We start from the raw sequence: 22681 nt of genomic DNA on the forward strand, positions 1-22681 counted from the left end.
CCATCAATGTGGGAGTTTGGGGAAGACCTATATGTTTGTGGACCAATGAAAGAAAAGGGGAAGTAGTCTGGAAACCTATTAGAAAACAATCATTATTTTTGCATTTCAGTTACTCTATGTCCATTGTATTCAGGGTTCAATTCAAGTTAAGCTGAATCGACTGCATTTGTGGCATAATGTTGATTACCATAGAAAACGGTAAAAAATGGCAGGTATGGAAATCAATTTTATAATGGAAGTGGGGCCTGTCCATAAACAATAAAATACACACTGTTTTAAAATTATTGCCACAAGATGTAAGCATTATATGTTAACATGATTTTACAGCCTGGTATCATGAACATTATATGACTATGGCAACATTTTAGCAAAAACTAAATTGTGTGCTTAATTAAATGTTTTGCTGCAGTTTCCTAGTGAATTGTCCAGCGGGAGGCGCCAAAAGCGAGTGAAATGGTGTCGTAATCAGACGAGGTTTTAAGGTAAACATTATATGGAGGTTTAAATGTGTCAAACGTACCTCCCTAAACTAACACTTCAACTTAAATCTAACCAATTGTGTTCTAAAATAAACAGACATCCTAACCTTAAACCAAATGCCTAAACCTAACCGATAGTGTCAACAAAAAAAAAAAGAAATTAAAAGCACACGTCCTTTTGTGACGTTTCTATGGCACTCGCATCTCATGTGTCAGCTTGCATGCTTGGCTTGTTACTAACCAGTCGGAAGTTCCGAGTTCTAAAGATCCAAAGCTCTATCATGTGAGCTATTGCTGAAGCTAGTCATGCTGGATTAAGTGTGTAAACGTAGGTGAGTCTGTAATATGTGTTAAAATGTGTCGTTTTTCAAATTATGCATTAGAGTAATTGTTTCAATATCATAACATAGCAGTTTGTAAGTATTGATTCGAAAAAGAAGCGTTAAGAAACGCCTCTGCAAACAAAACATAGTAACGTTCATTCTGTCAGACTCAGTTGTGATTTCGGTGCGATACATTTGCTTACATGCTTTTTTTTCACATTAAATTGCAGATTAAGAAAATGGTTTTTGCAGTGTACTGAAGCTGTGATTTTAGCATTTTCTTTTCCAAGTAAACAAGGATCGAGCAGAAAATATTATTTTTGTGGTAATCAGCATTTTTCCACTAATGCTGTCAATTGAGCTTAACTGTTACTGAACCAGGAATATTCCTTTAATGCAAGACGTATACTCTGAAATTTTTTTTTTCTTGTCCACTTTAAAACCCTGCAATTATCTAAATCTTTAATCTAAAATGATCTTTGTTAATATAAAGTAATTAATAATTAGGTTGATTTATCATAATAAATAATATTTTTGAGTTGTGTTACAACATGAAGCACATTTTAAAGTTTACAGACATGACATTTTTGCAGTGTATCTTGTTTTAAGGATGTTTCGATATTTTACTGGAAAGCAGGGCAGTAATACTAAATAAGACTTCACATTCAGCAGCAATTGTTGTCTAGTTGTCTTTCATTTTTTATGCAGATATCTATTTTATCTATTGGAGCGTTATTGCAAACAATTAGCCCTTTTTAAAAACCTGTAAGGAATGCGGCAGTGAGGCGCGAATATTATTGACTGAGGTAAAGAGGCTCTCTTGAGTTCATAATCAAGCTTTGACATGTTGCACTGAACCATCTCAAATTCCCATACAAATCTTACCGGCTTGGCTCACTCATCCATGGACTAAATGAGAAAAATGACAGACTTTGCCAGTTCCCTTAAAATCCCATTTACATTCTGTCAGCTCTTATTAAGGACGAAGATCATGACAATGGGCAAAAATATGCATGGGAGAGAAACCCAGGACCAGTCCATCACGGTAATTCCGACCCTGCTTACCAAGGCGCCAGTTGATTTCTCCTCAATTTGGGCTTCCCTCCCCACAAGCTGCACACTAAACTGGTCCTGATAAGCACCCTGCCTGAAAAAAGGCTTTAACAATATCATACAATTACGAGCACCAGTAAAAGTATCAGTCATAGATTAGAGGTACTAAATGCTGAGCTATGAATAAATTAGCCACAGTTTTTGCATAAGCAGAAAGACTTTTGAAAGAAAAACAAGGCAGGCAGTTTGATTTTCTGCATAATGCAGCTCTGTGCCTCTGCTGATATATATATATATATACACACTGGCAGCCAAAAGTTTGGCATAATGTACAGATTTTGCTCTTATGGAAAGAAATTGGTACTTTTATTCACCAAAGTGGCATTCAATTGATCACAATATATAGTCAGGACATTAATAATGTGAAAAATTACTATTACAAAGAGTTTTCATCAAAAATCATCCACTTGCAGCAATGACAGATTTGCAGATCCTTGACATTCTAGCTGTCAGTTGTCCAGATAATCAGGTGACATTTCACCCCACACTTCCTGTTGCACTTGCCATACATGTGGTGGTCTTGTCGGGCACTTCTCACGCACCTTACAGTCTAGCTGATCCCACAAAAGCTCAATGATGTTAAGATCCATAACACTCTTTTCCAATCATCTGTTGTCCAATATCTGTGTTTATTTTCCCACTCTAACCTATTCGTTTAGATTTTTCTGTTTCAAAAGTGTTATTTTCTTTGCAATTCTTCCCATAAGGGCTCCTGAGTCTTCTCTTTACTGTATGAAACTGGTGTTGAGCGGGTAGAATTCAATGAAGCTGTCAGCTGAGGACATTTTAGGCATATTTCTCACACTAGAGACTCTGTACTATCCTCTTGTTCAGTTGTACATCTGTCATTCCACATCTCTTTCTGTCCTTGATAGAGCCAGTTGTCCTTTGTCTTTGAAGACTGTAGTGCACACCTTTGTATGATGAAATCTTTTGGCAATTTCAAGAGACCTCCGTAACAAAATGATTTCATTGTATAGCCATCATTCCTCAAAACAATGATTGACTGATTAGTTTCTAGAGAAAGCTGTTTCTTTTTTTGCATTTTTTTACCTAATATTGACCTTCAGACTTGCCAGTCTATTGCATACTGTGCCAACCCAAAAACAAACACAAAGACAATGTTAAGCTTCATTTAACAAACCAAATAGCTTTCAACTGTGTTTGATATAATGGCAAGGGATTTTCTTGTATCAAATTAGCAATATATTTGTATATTTCAAATAATTTTGAATGACAAAGGTTATACTAGATTTCTGAAATAATCCGGATTATCGCAGTCATTACCGCCATATTTGATGAACGTGAAAAAAGAATACTTTCATTGGTCACACATCATTATGTGTGTTATGGCTCAAAGCTGGTGGCAATCTCATTTCAATTAAAAATTGGCATGCCTATCAAAATGAAGCCTCTGTTTACTGAACTCTTTAGACAAAGACGAGTCATCTGCAATTCAAATGATTTTAATCACTAGACAGAGAGAGGCGCAACATTGATAGCATTGCTTCAATTCGTTTAGCAAAATGTCAAAGCAAATCGTTTGGTCTCAGCTGTGTTTATGAACAAACTCTGTGTTTCAGATTAAGAGGAGATTAAAAAGAGATGAAAAGCCCTGAATGTGTAATTGTGTCAAATCTAAACCTAGGACCCTTTTTATAGTGCAAATTTCTGATTAAGGGAAAACCGAAGGAGAAGTCCCGCAATTATCGATAATTGCGAGTGGGCAATTAAGTATTAGCATGATAAAAAACAGTACACACATAAAGAATTACATCTTTGCACCTGAGTTGAACACAAGTAGGGGGATGTGGTTTACCCACAGGCTAAGCAAAAGTTGCAAGCGTTTCGGCTCAACAGAGTTCCTCCAGGCCCGTGCGGTAAATTATGGTCTGCCCTTCAAGCAGTCATATACGCCTGCCATTAATCATCTATGCCCGGTGTCCCCATTCTTGAAAGAGGTCTGGAATGTGTTCCCAAACCAAACTGAGACCTGGTTGTCACCCTACCTGTCCACCCTCAGTCTTTTTGGGGCCCATCACATGGGACCACAAAGATGAGGCAAAAAATTGTGACTTTAAATTGAGGGAGATGCTGTAGCTTCCAATGGGACCGGTCACATTCAGGTCAAAAATGTGCAATTTAATTTATTTGGGCAAGTACTTTGAGGGTCATGCAAGATGAAATGATGTTTTGCAAGAATTAATTGAGTTGTTCATTGAATACACAGTCAGCACAAAAGGACAGATGAAGCATGGCCACTAGAAGAGGATGCAGCATAAAACAATGTGACCTCTTAAGGGGACAGTCTCTGAAATAGAACCCTGGAGTATCATCCAATAAAAAAATGAGGTCTAAAGTATTCTCTTTCCCTCTTGAGCATGATGTATTAGCCATTGGTATTGAACTAAGGGTCATTATTTCCAAATGATTAAAAAAAATTGTACCATATACTCAGCCCATGCAAAACATACAGTACGTGTAATTGACTTTCACAAGTGAAGGCCATATACTCTATTTACATAATGGGCCAATGGCCTGTGACGTATATTCTATATTGGATACATACTTATATATTACTACGCAACACTGATTAAGAGAAAATATTTATATGATTGAATGTTTTTTTCAACCAATATAAGATTACACAGTGTTTCTACCTTTTTTGTCAAATACTTAAAATGATTCACTGAATAATAATAATAATAATAATAATAGTAAAGTAAAAAGAAGTAGAAAATTAAAATGATCTGTAATCTTATAATATAAAATTGAATCGACATCAAATACTAAAGTATTTGTACATAATTCCTAAGATATAAAATCTCTGCTAGGACATATTTTAAATAACTGCCTGATCTCTAGGTCATACAGCTCTATACTGAAGTTCTTGGGAGTGTTTTTAACACATTTACTGATTTCAGAGGCAATATCTTTATTTAATTAAAACATTTCCCATTACCTTACACATCTAACAACACTTGCCTTTGGAAAAGTGAATGCTGATATCTGACAGTTGTCTGTAGAGGCACTAAACCTATACTAAATCAACAACTATATAGAATCAGAATTATTTTGATGTATGCCAAATGTTAGATAACAGATTAAACTATATAGGCAAAGTTTGTAAAACAAAACAAACTTTGATGATGGCTTCAAAAATACCTAGCCTGACAGTTTATAATCATTTTTAAAACAAGGTTTGGATGGATGGATGGATGGATGGATGGATGGATGGATGGGTGGATGGGTGGACAGACATTTCGAGGCCTGTTTGAACATTCCATCAATAGGATAATTAGTCTTTAGAATTGTTGGATTTTAGATAATCCGTTACTTGAAAAACATATGTCCGATCAGTTAGAAAAGTCATAGAAGTCAGAACAGTCTGAATGTCAGTTTCAAGTTTGGTGGATGCTTCAAAGCTCAAGGAGGTGTCACAACTGGAATTTTGGTCTTGGTTTCTAGAGTAACACTCATTGAATTTCTAGAATAACAGTATGTTGCCTTTTTAAAGCTAACATAAACTAAATGTTAAACATTTTAAAATCTAAACTAAATAAATATCTAAGAATTTTTTGTCACTTTTGCAATACATTTTTCTTCCAGCCATGGTTACTTTCCAAAACAGGTCTATGAGATATCAATGTAAAAAAAAAAAATACACATTTTTGGGATGAAAATAGACATTTTTAGTAACTTCACCTCCGAATACCCCCAAAACAATGGACACTCAGAGACAATGGAGGCTTTTGGACTTGCACAGATATAAATAGTCTAAAACCCTTTGATTACTTTATCTATGTCAGAGGTAAACCCACTCAGCAGTAGCATTATGAAATCGTAATGTTGCAAAACCGCATCCTCCAGTATTAGCCGTGCAATGGCAGAACATTGAACTGCAAGGGGCATCTGCAAAATAGGATTATAGAGATGCACACCGGCAAGCCTGCTCTCCTCTGACCGTGAGTCATTCTGAGCCGAATCTACCAAAACTGATTGATTCATGTCTACAATTCACCAAACACCTGAATGTCACCTTTCCACATCGGTGCCATTCACTGCACAGAGTGATTGAAAGTAGGAGCAGAGGTGAGAAGGAAAGGGATGCTTGTGGCTTGGGGAGATATGAACTTAATGCAAGAACGCAGGGAGGAAGACAAGTCTGGGGGGCAGAAGTGCACAGAATGCCACAGCTGACGACGGGGAGATAGGGGAGCATTCATTTTGTTACGGAGGTCTCTAAGTCTTCATTTCCAGGGAGTCTCCAACTGTTAGGTGGAAACATTTGATAAGAACCAGATGTCACTGTCATAATTTCATTCTGTATCATACTCTCATTCTTAACCTTGGTCAGCTTTCCCGATGAGTATATATTTGCTAAAAGCCAAAAGCTGTCATTTTAGTGACCCTATATAAAGTTTTGGTATTTGTAATTTAGCCTGAAGGATTACAAAATGACACTAAATTCTCTGAATTATAGTGAAGAATTCCTCAGACATTCTGGTTTGGGTTTTGTTCTAAACCCATACTTATTCTCTTAGTCTCATGACAACTCAACAATAATTTGTATAAGATGGCGAAATCGTAAGATATCTATGACTTGACATGTTCGTAAAATACTACTTTCATTCACATAGAGAACAACCAATAAAATGAATTGCAAATCAATGTTTCTGGAACATCTTTTCTACTAAGATGCCTGTATCTGATCTGTCTTTGAAGGCAGCATATATTCTACACAAACTACAACCCTGTGCATGTAGTTTGGTGGTCCGACGTCCATTTTTTAAATTTATTTAGTTTTATTTATTTAACTTGTGACTCTACTGACAGGATTTCTACCAATAAGCAAGCACTGTACTTTCTAAATATTTGCATGGTTATCTCTAAAGCTCACTTGAATTTGCTGTAGATGATTAGAAATAGCAATATGGTGCCTTTGAAGCCTAACTGAAACCAGTTCCATAAGCAGAATTCCTATTTGTAGACTATATGCTGCTTTCAAAGACCGATCAGATAAAGGCATCTTAGTCAAATTTGAAGCCTGACGGAAACCTGTTCCATAGGCAGAATGCATATAAAAACGCTGTCTATATTAACTAGTTGATTGACTGGACAGCAAGGTAGCAGCCTTATAGGTTTCAGACACCGTGTTGATTCTCATAAAAAGCCAACAGAAAATGCATGCTGAGTGTCATGACAACAAAGCAGCTCTGATGCAGCATTTTAATTACACATAACGGAAGCCTAAAACTGACCTAAAACATTAGCTCTTTTTTTGGCTGGTACTGGTATTTTATTCAGGAAATGTGTATCTAGTTTTAACTTGATCTGCAACATTTTTCAACCTAGAACTGTTTGAGTCCCCTCCCAGATATTCTCGTCACACATATTATTAATTATTTCTCCTGATTTTCATGCAGCGCTTGTCTTCCTGTGACATTTCCTGGTGTGGCCATGCTTGTGTCCATCCTGAGTCGCTCATCTATGCTTGCTAATCCAACATTCGTGACAGCTGACCGCTGATGCTAACAATAGCAAGACAGCATGGACAGCCCATTCTAAAGCCTGTCAAATGATAAATTACCCTCTTCAGTCACTCTAACCGAGTGCCAGTTAGGTCACACAAACAGCTTGACGTGACATTTTTCCAGTACTGTATATACAAACCGCTGCCACTCAATTAACAGCTTGCCTTTCTTTACCCCTCAACTGCAAATTGGGATTGTGGGAAACTGACTGTAGCGGGGAAATCAACATAAAAAACTCCTGCAGTCCAAGGTCAGAAGGACACACTGAAAACATCTAACTCTGTCTGTGAGAACTAGCCTGAGAGAACAGTTTTGGTTCAAAATAACCAGACTGATCTCCCAGTGAAATCAGAAACAGTAGATTGACTTTTCTTTAGCTAAAATCAGTCTGTATTCAATGAAATTCAAAACACTGCCCCCTGTGGCCAAAGAGGTAACTGTTGTTGGGCACACGGGCACCTGTGATTTCCATGTTCTGGTTGAAATATCAGCTGCACAGACATTAATACAGTGAAGAGGAATGCATATTTTATAAACTGTACACCCCAACCCCAAACCAAACCCCGAAACTAAACCTAACCATCAATGGAGTAAAAATGTAATGTTAGAGGGACAAATGCAACCTCCAAATCACTCTCGTCAATAATTATGCAAACACAGTTACTTCCTAGTTTCAATACAGTGTACAAAACCGGGTCTCCTACGCCACACGCCACAGAGGAAGGTAATCACACTGGAGGTGAGTTGGCATAATGTGGCCAATCCTAGGGTACCAGAACTCTAGGAAGCAACAGGCCGAATTCCCATGTGATCATGAACATACATTGACTTTATTTTGTCAGTGGAACACAAAGTTATCATATGACTTTAGAAGATTTGGAATATCGCGCACAAGTCATTTGGACCACTTTTATGATACTTTAAGGATGCTTTTTTCAGTCATTTTGAAACTTGACAGCCCCATTCATTTTCATTTCATGGCCAGGATGTTAGATACAAATTTACATGTTTGTTCTACAGAAGACAGAAAAGTAATTGATTTGATAGCACAACAGTCACAGTGATTACACTTTTCAGGGAAATCAAGCTGTGATAGAACCAAGTATTTTAACATCGATAAATTGCACACTTCAGCTTTAGGAAACTGATATTTAATAAATCCTGAGGCAGTCTGATTTATAAGACATGTATTTCTAAGGTCTTATTCATTTCCCTTCCTCCGCTATAGAGTAATCATTACTGTCTATTCATAATTTTATTACATTATATCAAGATTATTAAGAATGATGAAGTGACAGAACCCACCACTGGTCATTTTCCGCTTGTGGTGGACTTATTAAAAGCTCTAATTAAAAAACGCTTCACTTGAGTGGTTTATATTTATATTTTATTGGGACCTTTCACCTCTCATGATATACACAGAGTGCAAATCAACCCCTGGGCAAATAATTAATAAACATATTTTAATTGCCTCATTTATATTTTCAGAAGTTCGCATGATAATGTATCCTGCAGTGATGATGGTATAAACATATGTTGTTTATATACTCTTACTCTGGCTGTGTGATTGGTCAGATTAAATGAACTTGCTCCTCATGAACTTTGTTCATAAAACACTATTATATGGCAAAATTTATAATAGCTTGGCCGCATTTTTGTGAAAAGGGTCATCTAATATATTGCTTTGGCTATGGGAAACGTAAAGTGTAAGCATTATGTGACTTTTTTATCCCTATGATTTCAGATGTAAGACAGTGTAGAATACATTTCTATTCATTGACATCAGCAGGCAGGAGATTGAACAATTTTCAATGTTCAAACACCAAGAATGCTTTTAAACCAGTGACACGTCTCTATTTAAACAATGCAAAATTCAAATGCACTGTGAGGTAAAGCAGCAAAGTTCTGAAGGAATGGTATTGATTAAAGATATATTTAGAAAACAGAAAAGATGTCACCGCCTTGCTCTTTTGCACAGTAATAGACATTAGCTTTTGAATAGTCATGTCTGTCATGCCCTGATATCAGAAAGGAAAGCTAAGAATGCTTTGTGATCATCTAAATACAGCGTTTTCCATAGCTAATCACAACAAAGCACTTTTATGTCGCCTTCAGAAGGTAAAACAGATAGATTGAATGCTGTTTAACCCCTCAGAAGACAGATGAGCCCTGGAGACAGTCTATTCATCATTCATCTTGTTCATCATGCAATTCCATAAGGACCATACCACAGGCACCTAGTGGAACAACATTTGTCCTTGGGAGTGCTTTTACAAGTCTTGGTTCCTAGCAGTGCATTTGGCTGCTTTTGCAGCGAACACTGCAAACACTGCTGAACACAAACAAAGATTTTTAGAAGAATATTTCAGCTCTGTAGGTCCACACAATGAAAGTGAATGGGAGCCATTTTTTGAAGCTCCAAAATGCACATAAACACAGCATAATAGTAATCCATAAGATTCCAGTGGTTTAATCCATATCTTGTGAAGCAAAAAGATAGGTGTGGGTGAGAAATAGTCTAATATTTATGTCCTTTTTCTTGTATTTTTGGTGATTTGCATTCTTCGCGCATTTCGCCCTACTGGGCAAGAAGGAGAATTTAGGGTAAAAACGGACTGAAATATTGATCTATTTCTCACCCACAGCTATCAGATTGCTTCAGAAGATATTGATTTAACCATTGGAGTCTTATGGATTACTTTAATGCTGACTTTTCAAAATTTTGGAACCCATTCACTTGCATTGTATGGACCTACAAAGCTGATGTATTTTTCTAAAAATCTTTGTTTGTGTTCTGCAGAACAAAGAAAGTCATACACATCTGGGATGCTGATCTAACCCTTAAAAATGTGTTTAGTTGGTGTAACCTAATGTATTCATATTGATTCAGTGATGTTAAATAGTATTTTTAACTTGAATAACAGCAGATCATTTAGATGTTACCCAATGATTCACATTCTATATATTATCTGACAAAATATAATTTTGACTGTGCAATCCACAGCAATCAATTTTGCAAGAAAATCTTTAGATATCGGTAGAGGTAGATTTAGGGTCCGTTAACAGAACACATGACAAATTCCATTAAATTCTGTTATGTACATATGCTCAGACAGACATTTTTGGCCATTGCATCGCATCTTGCTGTTGTTTTTCTGCATCTTGCGCCATGAGCACCACATTTTTTTTAAGGTGTCTCATTCAAGTTAAAAGTAATACACCTTTTAAAAACACACTCTTTCCTATTTTGTTGGACTCAGTCTCGCAGTTTTTGAACACAAAAACGCACTGTGAGAACTCATTTTTTGCTCTTGTTAGGTGAATGTGTTGCTTGGCAAGGTGCACTGCTTCTAGTAGCGGCTAGGGCTGGGCTGGCATGCTTTGCATTTAGGTGGCATTCCAAGCATAAATTCCTCAGGTAGTATAAACATTCTTTATTACGGAATTTACATTTCAGTCAGAGGGCATTATTAAATATGTAAAAGAAAAAAAAGTAAAAGAAAAAAGTAGTAAATTAATATGTCAAATTGACAGCCCTTATTGAAAGCATTTTACATCACACTAAGATTAATTAATAGTACTGTCATATCTATCAGGCAACTATGTAGAACATATACTGTATACATCAGGTAACAATTGAGTGTATATATTCATCTTCAACTCAGAAGTAGAGGCAATGGGATATATTCTTTATTTCATCCATGCTGTCTATTCTCAAGGGATGCATCAAAGAATGACGAGCTCTGGAATAAAAGTTGGAGCTTAATCGGCTGGAAGCTTCACTGACTCATTATCAGTGAATGCCTGCAATTAATGTCATTTATCAACCGCTTGTCAATATATACAGTAGATTAGAGTACCCATTTCAGTCACAATCCTGACTATTCATCATAGCTGGTCATTGTCCTGCTTTAAAGTTTTCTTTGACCTCTGTGTACAAATATGAACTGCCTAAGACTATACTTTAACCAAAGTGAATATAAAGAAACACTGGTGCTAAACAGAGTGAGTGCCGTGATACATCAGATATTGTGAAATATAAATGTTGTACATGGTTGCACACAAGCGTGCTTCTCAGTGCTTCTTGTTTTATTCCCCTGCCATTAGTTTAATTCATGACATTGCACAAGGAGGAAGTTTACTACTGGCTTATTAAACAGACAAAGAGCCTGTTATTTCTAAAGGGTTTATATTTTTTGTCAGACAAATACTATGATCTAAATGATTTACTTATGCACCCAAAGATTTAAGTAACACTAAACTATAGATGAATACAATTAACTTTGCAACATCTTGAAAATTTGGTATTTGAATAATTCAAACACCTAATTAGATTTTTTTATTAGAATACATTTTGACAAGACTATATGAGTGTTCTATTTTCATATACCTGTAGTTTAGATTTATTTTCATTTAAATATTTTCATTTAAAATTTAATTAGATTTCCAAAATATTTTAATGTTTTAGCAGAGAGTTTAAATAGTTGCAAAATTTTTAACATAACTTCAAAGTTAACAGAATTCGGACAACTAGAAAAAGTTTTTGTATCTCCAGCTCTGGAGTAAAGCTATGGAATAGTCTCAATGATGAACTAAAGCAATGTCCAAACATAAATCAGTTTAAAAATAGGTATAAAGATATTGTCTTCAAGAGCTACAGGGATGAAGAATGGGGTGAATAATCAATGAGTGTTTTGGGGCTAGTAATTATTTTTCGTTTCTTTGTGTTATTATTATTATGTCATTTCTTTTCTGAGCTACTGATATTTCTAAGTTATTCTTCTATATTGTTTATTTAATTATTATTTTCCTTGTTTAAATAATTGATAATTTATTTAATATTATTATTTTTTTTTATTTTTTTTTTTGAATTATTTTTCTTTGCTTTGGGGTATAATAAAGTAGATTTATGATGGAACGTGGGTCGACTTATGGTAAGCTTTTGAATTATGGATAGGGGGTGGGATTAAATAAGTTTTTTTTCTTCTTCCCACTCCTTTTCGAATATGTAATGGACACTGACAAGAGTAAGAAAAGAAAAAAAAAAAAACCAAAAAAAAGTCTTTGACTGTAACCATTGTAATTAATTTGATTTATTGTGTTATTGTAATTGTTTTGATTTGTTTGCTTGATTTTATTTTCTTGTCAGATGTTCTTTTGCATAAATTCGAAATAAAATAAATAAATAAATAAATAATAATTAAAAAAAATGCATTTATATAACCCCCGCAGTTCCATTACAAATCCCTAGGGGCTTCCGAATCTCCCAGTTGGGAGACCTTGTTATGTAGCATCTATAGTGCTGCCATTCGTCATAGAGCTCTCATTACAACAGGCAAAATGAAGTACCTAGCTCTTAATTAGAGTTTTGAAGTCCCAAATCATCTTGCTATTCTTCTTTTGTTCCAGAGCTCTATTGATTCATTCTTTCCTTCAGTGCAAGTGTTCACAGAAATGCATATTAAGCAAGCTTTCCTGAACATTTGATACAAGAAAATGTTAAACCGAAGACAAATGTGGTCGGAGTTGGTTCATCCATCACTTTCACACTCAGATCTCATTGTTTTAACCTGCTGGAATCCCCACTTCGCCCTTCAGTGAGCCCCAAAAAATCATCCTGGGACAAGGAAATGAGGGAATGAAAAAAAAATGGGCTTCTAAGTTCTAAGACTTTAGAAAAGAGAAGTAACGACAACAGAAATAAGGAGAGTGAAATTATACTTCCAGCACAGATTACGTTACATCCCTGTCATGGTTGACCATATATAGTTAGTTTCAGGTGAGACGCATTGGGATCTTGATGCTAAAAAAAGAGTTTATATCACTTCTTCCTCCCATTGTTTCTTTCCTTTCTCTCCGTGGGTCAAGGGTGGATTATGTGTGTGTGTGTGTGTGTGTGTGTGTGTGTGTGTGTTTCCAATCAGCACACAAAGTTGAAAAGTACATTTGGGACTTGATCTGGCAAGCTCTTATCTGTTTGGGTGACAATTTCTACAATGGAAAAAGGCAACAACAAAAAAAAATTATCCTGAACTTTAACACCCCAGACCAGGGGTTTTCAAAGTGAAGGGCCAGCCTGTAACGCTAGAGTATGTAAGGAGTGCTTGTGCAGCATGTGTTGTTTGTCAGAAGATTTTAGCTATTGACATCATGCGACCTGCTAAACTGCGCAGACACCAATCGTGCTGAGGTAGCTGGAAAAACTCCAGAGTTTCCAAAGAAAATTTCAAGCCTTTCAAGGTCAGAAAATTTGTTAGAGAATTTGTCAAATTAAATGTAAAGGCCACTGAAGCTTCATATCACGTTGTACTGCATATTTCCAAGGCGGGCAAAGCACATAGCATCGGAGAGACATTGATTCTGCCGGCAGCAGAATGTGTTCTTTGATGGTAGGAGAGGCAGCAGCTTCTAAGCTTGATTCTATTCTACTCTCTGACGCATCTCTGACATGGCACAGGATGTGAAGGAGCAAGCGTTAGAGAGTATCAGACACAGCCCATTGTTTGCACTCTAGATCAACAAATCCATTGATGTGGCCAGCTGTGCACTGCTGTTAACATATGTGAGGTACAGGAAAAAAATTATGAGGACTTTCCATAGACATATTGATTTTTATACTGGACAAACTATAGATTGTATCCCCTAAACCTAACCATACCCCTAAACCTAACCCTCACAAAACATTTTCTGCCTTTTTACATTTTCAATAAAACATAGTTTAATATGTTTTTTAAGCTATTTAAATTATGGGGGCACTAGAAATGTCCTCATAAACCACATTTATAGCATAATACCCTTGTAATACCAGTTTGTAACCTAAAAAAATTGTCCTCGTAAACCACACAAACATGCCCTCACACACACACACACACACACTCACACTCCTCCTCTCTGTTACAGATCTTCTGACTAGTTTGACTGAGATGAACTATCGTGTACGTTGTGTCACAAGGGAGGCCCACTGTCTTTGACTTTGAAAACCCCTGCCCTAGGCGTTTAAAAACCTGTGTTTATTCTAAGTGCAGCAAAGTTTTAAAATTAGATGGCATCATATAAAAAGTATACTTAAGAACAAACTCTGAGAGGCGGGCTTCAAAGTTATTCATTTGAATTAACGTTAAAATAGTGAGCTAGCAACAATCTCCTCAGCTAGCACGCATGATTGTCCGAATCACACCCACGATTAGTTCCATTATCTAACTCCTCTGAGTCCTCCTAGGTCAAGAATTTCAGGGATGTACACTAACAGGAGAAATATCAACAAAATACCTTAGCAGAACAAAACCATCAGTACATTTCATCATAATTTTTAGGAAAACTAAAGGAAGCCTGTTCGCTCAGTAAAGTATACGTTTGGGGCATGGGGGGCATGGACATGTGTCGGCCTGCGGGAGAGGGAGAGTGGTAAGGCTCATCACCTAGGCTATAATTATCTCTTAAACCTGTTTCTCACTATAGTGATGGCAGAGGGAGACCTGAAAAGGCACACCAGAGCGTCAGAGTGGAAGAGAGACCAGAGCCACCACCTGAAGCTGTTTGTGTGTTTGGCCATCAAAAGCCCTTTTTGTTTAAGTTTTATTAAGACTAAAAGAGAGTAATAAAACCCTCACCTTTGACTGTTCGCTGTCTCCTGACTCCTCCTTTGCCCAGATCTCAGAGATCTTGCTACAGTGGTGCCAAAAACCCAGCTTTGGAGGATCACACTGTTATGGAATCCTCAACGCTGGGCGAAGTCTTCAAAACCCTTGCCAGCATCCAGCTGAATCAACACCAGAAGGACCTGATGGACATAATCCTGGAGCAGGAATAACGTTTCCAAGTCCTGCTCCAGGCACAAGCGGAGGACCGGCAGGTGTTCTGGAGACTGATCACCAGAGAGGGGGCTGGAGCTACAACGTCCCCAGAACTCACCCGCAGCCCTAATGAAGATGGGGCCGGACGACAACTCGGAGGCCTTTCTGGACCTCTTTGAGAAGACAGCGGAGGTCTGGAAATGGTCTCCTGACCAGTGGACGGCCCGGCTATGGCCCTTACTCTCCGGGGAGGTGCAGATGGTGGCACAACAATATCCCGCCGCCAGCCTCCTCAATTATCAACATCACAAGAAGGCCATCCAGCAACGGGTTTGTCATAGCCTCGAACAAAGCAGTCAGTTCTTTCGGCCTCTGAGATTGGGGAAGCACAGCCGCCCGTTCACTTTTACTCAGACTCCCGGGATGCCTGCCACAAATGGTGATGCAGGACACACAGACAAAAGAGAAAACAATGCAGCTATTAGTACCAAAGAGCCACCGGTAAACACTTTTCCAGGTGGCTCATTATTATCCAGTGGCTGGCCACTTAGTTCACGAAAAAACTTTGAACCGCATAATGGCCCGTTTCTTTTGGCCAGGCATTCACAGCGACATATGCAAATGGTGTGCGCCATGCTGTGAATGATCAGTCCGATTCTGTGTTGATTACCGGAAAGTCAACGCGGTGTCTAAATTTGACGAGTACCCGATGCCTCGAATTGACGAACTGCTTGATTGTGGCATGGTCATGTGTCGGTCTGTGGGAGAGGGAGAGCAGTAAGACTGGTCACCTGGGCCATAATAATCTCTAACACTTGTCTCTCATTATAGTGATGATGGAGGGGGACCTGAAAAGGCACATCAGAGCATCAGAATGGGAAGAGAGACCAGAGCCACCACCTGAAGCTGTTTGTTTTTGTTTACGTTTTATTAAGACTGAAAGAGAGTAATAAAACGCCTAAAAAATGACTCCTCCTTTGCCCAGAAATCAGAGATCTTGCTACAAAGTTACATGTAAGTTTGATACAATTACCATTTTTGAGTGTCATATCACTGAATTTGGCAGTTTTTCCCAGTTTTCCAGGTTAGTGACATCAAACCTTTAAAAGATATTTGATTATAAGAGGAATTTAGAAACAACTTCACTTTTAATAGTTATGTCTGAAATAGTTTGTGCTTATTACTTTTGGAGGGCCTGTGGCCTTGTGTTAACAGGCAAATTCCCATAACCATACATGGTGATGCAGTTTGTTTTCTAGAGCCAGTCGAATCACTTCAGCATTCTCTGCATCACCATTACGCATAGCTGTTGACTGGTATATTATAAGCACATAATCAAACACTACAGTTAAGCGAGCGCTGAGAGCTTTCAGAGCACATTGAGGGTGCATTTATTCAACACTCTCAAAGCTGGCAGTTGCTTTAAAAATGGCAACAGTAGAAGCAAGTGCTAATAAGTGTTTGACATCAAGGTTAAAGGTATGTGCCCTGTCAAGCAACAACGGGCCTGTCTCACACACTCTGGGGACTTAGCATAAACCCAAATAAACTCAGCTTTAATAAAAACAGAAATGAGAGATGGCAATACATAACACTCTTGTTATGAACTAATAACTCTTTTTATTGCTGAACAAAACAATCTTAAAACCATGAGATGCATTCAGATTATGTAACATCCTCTTTGAATTACCATTTCAAGGGTGAAGACATCATTCATTATTGTTTTTGAAACACAAGCAATTGCTAGACACTTATTTACTACATGTTATTACTGTACATGGCTCTCTGGAATACTTGATTCTGGTTTGTCAATCGCATTATTCTGCTTTCTAGATCATTTTATATAATGACCACTAAACTGTGTAACTGACCATTGTCCCTATCTATCACTTTCCTGCACTGTGCTAATTTCATGTCTCTTGTATCACACTAAAGCCTCACTATCTCTCAAAATAAAATAATTTCAACTTCGATCAACAGGCTTATTTCTGTCTATTTTTTATTTTTTTTAGTAAGTAAGCGAATGTATATTCAGACAGTCCTTATCGCAAAATAAAGTCATACAGGTTTAAGACATTATGAGAGTGAGTAAAATAATCACAGAACTGTGATTTTTGGGTAAACTATTGCTTTAAATATGAGGATAATTGTGCCATTTCTAAATGAAAGCACTGGATGGATAACTTTCTCAAGCTCGACCCAGATAAAATGTAATTTTAATGTCAAATTAATCAGTCCCAAAGCTCTTGTCCTTAGCCAGTCTGGTCTTTCTACAGATATTGTTGTTGTGCAGTGCAAGGCCGTTGAACCTGTCATTTGCATTGGTTTTTATCTCTTAACCATCTTTTTTAACACTGCATTTTAGTGTGAGATATGAAGAAACTGTCCTCAGAAATTCACATTCAAACTATTGCATTTCTCTTCATATTTGCCTTGCTACCGAAAGGCTTGTTTTGCTTCAACACATTCTAAAATGCAGTCACTCACAATAAATGATTCACACATATCACACCCATCTCATCTTCTATCATATTGAGGATTTTACTCACAACAATGAATGGCTGTACATTATCACCTTATATACAGTCAAAGTTGTTTGCCATTTTTTTGGTTTTCAACTTTTCAAATCTGACTCCCTTGGCCATATGAAAATGTAATGTTTCCACTGGTTGCACACTTCAGACATTCAACATATTATGGAGTACATCATCTGTGTATTGTTCACCTATCATGAATATATCACTTCTCTTAAAATGGAATGCATAGACAATAAATTGTTGCCAACTAGAGCTGTTGTCAGACAAACAGCGGGGACCGCTGCATCTACAATGCATTCAGAAATTATTCAGACCCCTTAATTTGTTTTTCTCCACATTTTGTTGTTTTAGCCTTATGGTATAAAGGTTTAAATTGTTACTTTTTTTTATATATATATCTACACTCCATAACCCATAATGACTAAGCAAAAAACAGATTTTTGACCACTTTGCATATATATATATAAAAAAAGAAAAACTGAATATGACATTGACATATGTATTCAGACCCTTAACTCAGTACTCAGTTGAAGCACCTTTGGAAGCAATTACAGCCTCAAGTCTATTTGGGTAAGATGCGACATGCTTTGCACGCCTGGATTTAGGGATTTTCTGCCATTCTTCTCTGCAGATCCTCTCAAGCTCTGCCAGGTTGGATGGTGACCATTGGTGCACAGCCATTTTCAGGTCTCTCTAGAGATGTTTGGCTGGGTTCAAGTCCGGGCTCTGTCTGGGCCACTCAAGGACATCACAGAGTTGTCCCTAATTCACACTTGCGTTGTCTTGGCTGTGTGCTTAGGGTCATTATCCTGTTGGAAGGTGAACCTTCGGCCAAGAATGAGGTCCTGATCACTCTGGACCAGGTTTTCATTAAGGATATGTTCAGATTTCCTTCAACCCTCACCAGTCCCTGAAAAACACCCAGACAGCATTATGCTACCATCACCATGCTTCACTGTTGGGATGGTATTGCGGAAGTGATGAGCGGTCCCTGGTTTCCTCCAGACATGACGTTAGGAATTGAGGCCAAACAGAAATTATTGTTTTATCAGACCAGAGAATCTTGTTTATCACATTCTGAAAGTCCTTTAGGTGTTTTTTTGCAGATTCCAAGCAGGCTTTCATGTGTCTTGCTCTGAGGAGATGCTTCAATCTGGATACTCTGCCATAAAGCCCAGACCGGTGGGGTGTTGCAGTGATGGTTGTCCTTCTGCAAGATTCTCCCATCTCTACACATGATTTCTGGAGCTCAACCAGAGTGACCATTGGGTTCTTGGTCACCTCTCTTACGAAGTTACTTCACCCCCGATTGCTCAGTTTTGCCGAGCAGCCAGCTCTAGTAAGAGCTCTGGTTGTTCCAAACATCTTCCAGTTAAGAACTATGGAGGCCGGGGTCCTGGGTAGCTCAGCAAGTAAAGACGCAGACTACCACACCTAGAGTAGCATGTTCGAATCCAGGGTGTGCTGAGTGACTCCAGTCAGGCTTCCTAAGCAACCAATTGGCCCGGTTGCTAGGGTGGGTAGAGTCACGTTGGGTTAACCTCCTCATGGTCACTATAATGTGGTTCTCACTCTCGGTGCGGTGCATGACGTGTTGTGGTGGATGCCACAGAGAATAGCATGAAGTCTCCACAGGTCTCTGCGGTACCACGCTCAACAAGCCACGTAATAAAATGTGTGGATTGACTGTCTCAGACGTGGAGGTGTGAAAAAATGTTAGGTGTCTGAATACTTTCTGAATGTATGTGCACTTCCACAATCAAATCGGAATTTACTTTTTTTTACACTTAATCTGTACGCTTAATCTTACTGTAAAATTGATATTCTTTAGTTTTAAACCTTGCCTACAAAAACATCTACTCAGTTAGCTCAATTAATACATGCCTTGTATTACACATAGCTAACTGATATTGGCATATGTTCATGATGAATAGCAAGAGGGGAACTGGCTCCCCCAACTTAGCCTGGTTTCTTCCGAGTTTGTTTCTCCACTAACTAAAATCTAACATCTTATGGAGCTATTCGTTCCTTGCCACAGACATCTTTGCCTTGCTCACTGGGGGCCTAAATACATTAACATTTTAAGACGTAATTTCTATTGATGTATTTTTATTTAACTGCTCAATGGGGACGTTAAGACATTACAGTATGATTTTCTGTAAAGCGTTTTTGAAACTATGTTTATTGTGAAAAGGGCTATAGCCTCGTGCGACCCCCCACGTCCACATGTGTGGATGATGTATTTTGGCTTTGCAATATGCAGCGCATAATTTAAATGAATTAAAACCAGCTGACTACTGTTCACAAGACTGTACACTTTCGTTTAAGGATAAACGTCTTGCGCTCCGCTTCACATGGCACAACAGCATGACGTTGATTCCCAGAAAGCACTGATACTGGTGGAGCGCCAACAAAAGTGCCTCTGGTAAGAAACCTCTTTATGTTTTTTTTTTATGAAGCCTGTTTGGTTGTAAAGAATATTTCATTTGATATGCCACTTTAAATATCTATTCGTTTTTTGTGCATCAGTACGCTGTCAAACATAATGTTAGTTATTTTGAATCATTTTCAACTATATCACATCTGTGGGTCATTTCGCTTCATTTTAATATCAGTTCTTTTATATATATTTTATTTTGTTATCACTGTACAATATGGTTCTATTCATTAACATTAGTAAATGCATTCTTATATATTTACTAGCATTTTCACATTGAGAATGAATGTATTCATGCAAAAGCTAAAAGAAAATTGCTTTCAGAGGCTTTATATGGAATTAGGATGAAAATAAGGTACATTTCTAACTGAGACCAGTGCAGACAAAGAGCATACTGGAGGTTAAGTAATTCACTGAATAGGGAGCAAGGGAGCAAGGTTGCATTCCATAGCTTTTTATGCAGCTAAGTGCATTCACTCCTAAAATCCAACCAAAAGTTCAGTTTCACTCTGAAGATGATGTTTGAACCACTCAACATGTTTGGCAGACAATGATAATAAATGCAAAGATTCAGAATTTTATAATGCATAATTTTATTATAACATGATTGGCAGAGATTTGATGATGCTGGCCATAATTTTAATCAGAATTATTTATTCAGATTTTTAGAAAATCAGCTGTAATGTCTATATTGTCTCACAAAAACATGAATAACCAACACTCCTGGACACATAATAAAATAATTGATGGAAATGTGTTTTTTAGATATTTTATAGCTTGGTATTACTTAAAATTTCACAACTTAGTCCTGCTGTCTAAATATGTTAACATCATTTATTTTATTTTTTGTGCTCGTTTATTAGCAGCTACTAGTAACAAATCAAAAAGTGAAATGAAATGCACACAGCAGTCATGTGGGGGTCTCAGGAGGTTACAAATAAAAATGACTTTCATGAAAACTTTTTGGACACCTCACTCATTTGACAAACTGCTTTTTGCATTCTGTAAAGGGGAAGTACACACATTTAGATGCAGGTTTGTATCACATCATTGCTAACTGTCGTAGCTCAACCAGTAGAGCATGGCGCTAGTGATATCAAGGTCATGAGTTTGATTCTCAGGGAACACACAATTAATAAAAATTAATGAATTGTCAGTCAACCTCAATAAAAGGATCTGCCAAAAGAATATATACTGTATTAAGTATACAAAATACACTGAACAGACTCTGTTTGTGTTTGAGAATATATGTTTTGGTGTGCAGTGTGTCTGTCTGACCGACATCAGTTATGTATAAATTATGTATATAACTTAATTAGGGGGCAGTGGTGGCTCAGTGGTTGAGGCTCAGGGTTACTGACCAGAAGGTCGGGGGTTCAAGCCCCAGCACCACCAAGATCCCACTGTTGGGCCCTTGAGCAAGGCCCTTAACCCTATCTGCTCCAGGAGGATTGTCCCTGTAATAAGTGCACTGTAAGTCGCTTTGGATAAAAGCGTCTGCCAAAATGCATAAAAAATGTATATAACTTGCTTTGGACAATAAATCGCAGGACCTTTCAAATTCTGAAAAATGTTTTGTTTTCATGTGAATGTGTTGTGCTATTATATATTTGTCATCTCCCTTGCGTATTGTTCTTCTCATTGCTATGTTTACTTTTATTCTTATACAGTATACATACATACATACATTAACCAGTTTCCTTTGTTGTTATGGACTGTAAAACAGCCTTAGTTCTAAAGTGGTATATATAAATTTTACTTAATGTTAATTATGTTTTGTTGCAAAGTCAGCCATAGGTACAGTATATGGAAAGAGCCATTACTGTAAACGGTGTAGCAACAAAGACATTATATAATATTCAAAAGCACTTTTCAAAACTGACTAAAAAATTAAAACTGTGAAAGCATGCAAGCAAAGGCTCATGGGCTTCTTTTTGCTGACCAAAGCAAGACTTTAACAATTGCAGTTTCATGGCAGTCTCTCTGCTTCATGCCAGCTAAATATACACCCTCAGGGCTGGCCAAACAGCAATTATCAAGCCTGTGTAAGAGAGTGTGTGTGTGTATGCATATGTGCATTTGTGAATGTGTACATACTCAGAAAGGACAAACACTTTACGGACATTCCACTGTTCAGAGGATGCATAATACAACATATAACTACATCGCAGACAAAAACAGTAATCCACTGTCACACAGCAAGGAGCAAAGTCCACAGTCCCTTTGATTGGACAAGCAAGTCCCATTCAAAGAGCTTTGCTGCCCTTGCTAAAGAAGGCCCTAGTGTGTCAAAAAATGCTTAGGAGGATTTCTATTTTAGCACACATGGAGCGGGCTAGGGCTAAATTAAACACCATAGTCTCCATCTACACACAAAGGGAGGCAGCTCAAGACTCAAAGAGAACTAGGATGCCTCAGGAATTTTAGGATCATACAGAGTTTTGTATCTGAAATACTTTTATCTC

This window comes from Xyrauchen texanus, chromosome 49 (genome assembly GCF_025860055.1).
Source record: "Xyrauchen texanus isolate HMW12.3.18 chromosome 49, RBS_HiC_50CHRs, whole genome shotgun sequence".
Taxonomy (NCBI): domain Eukaryota; kingdom Metazoa; phylum Chordata; class Actinopteri; order Cypriniformes; family Catostomidae; genus Xyrauchen; species Xyrauchen texanus.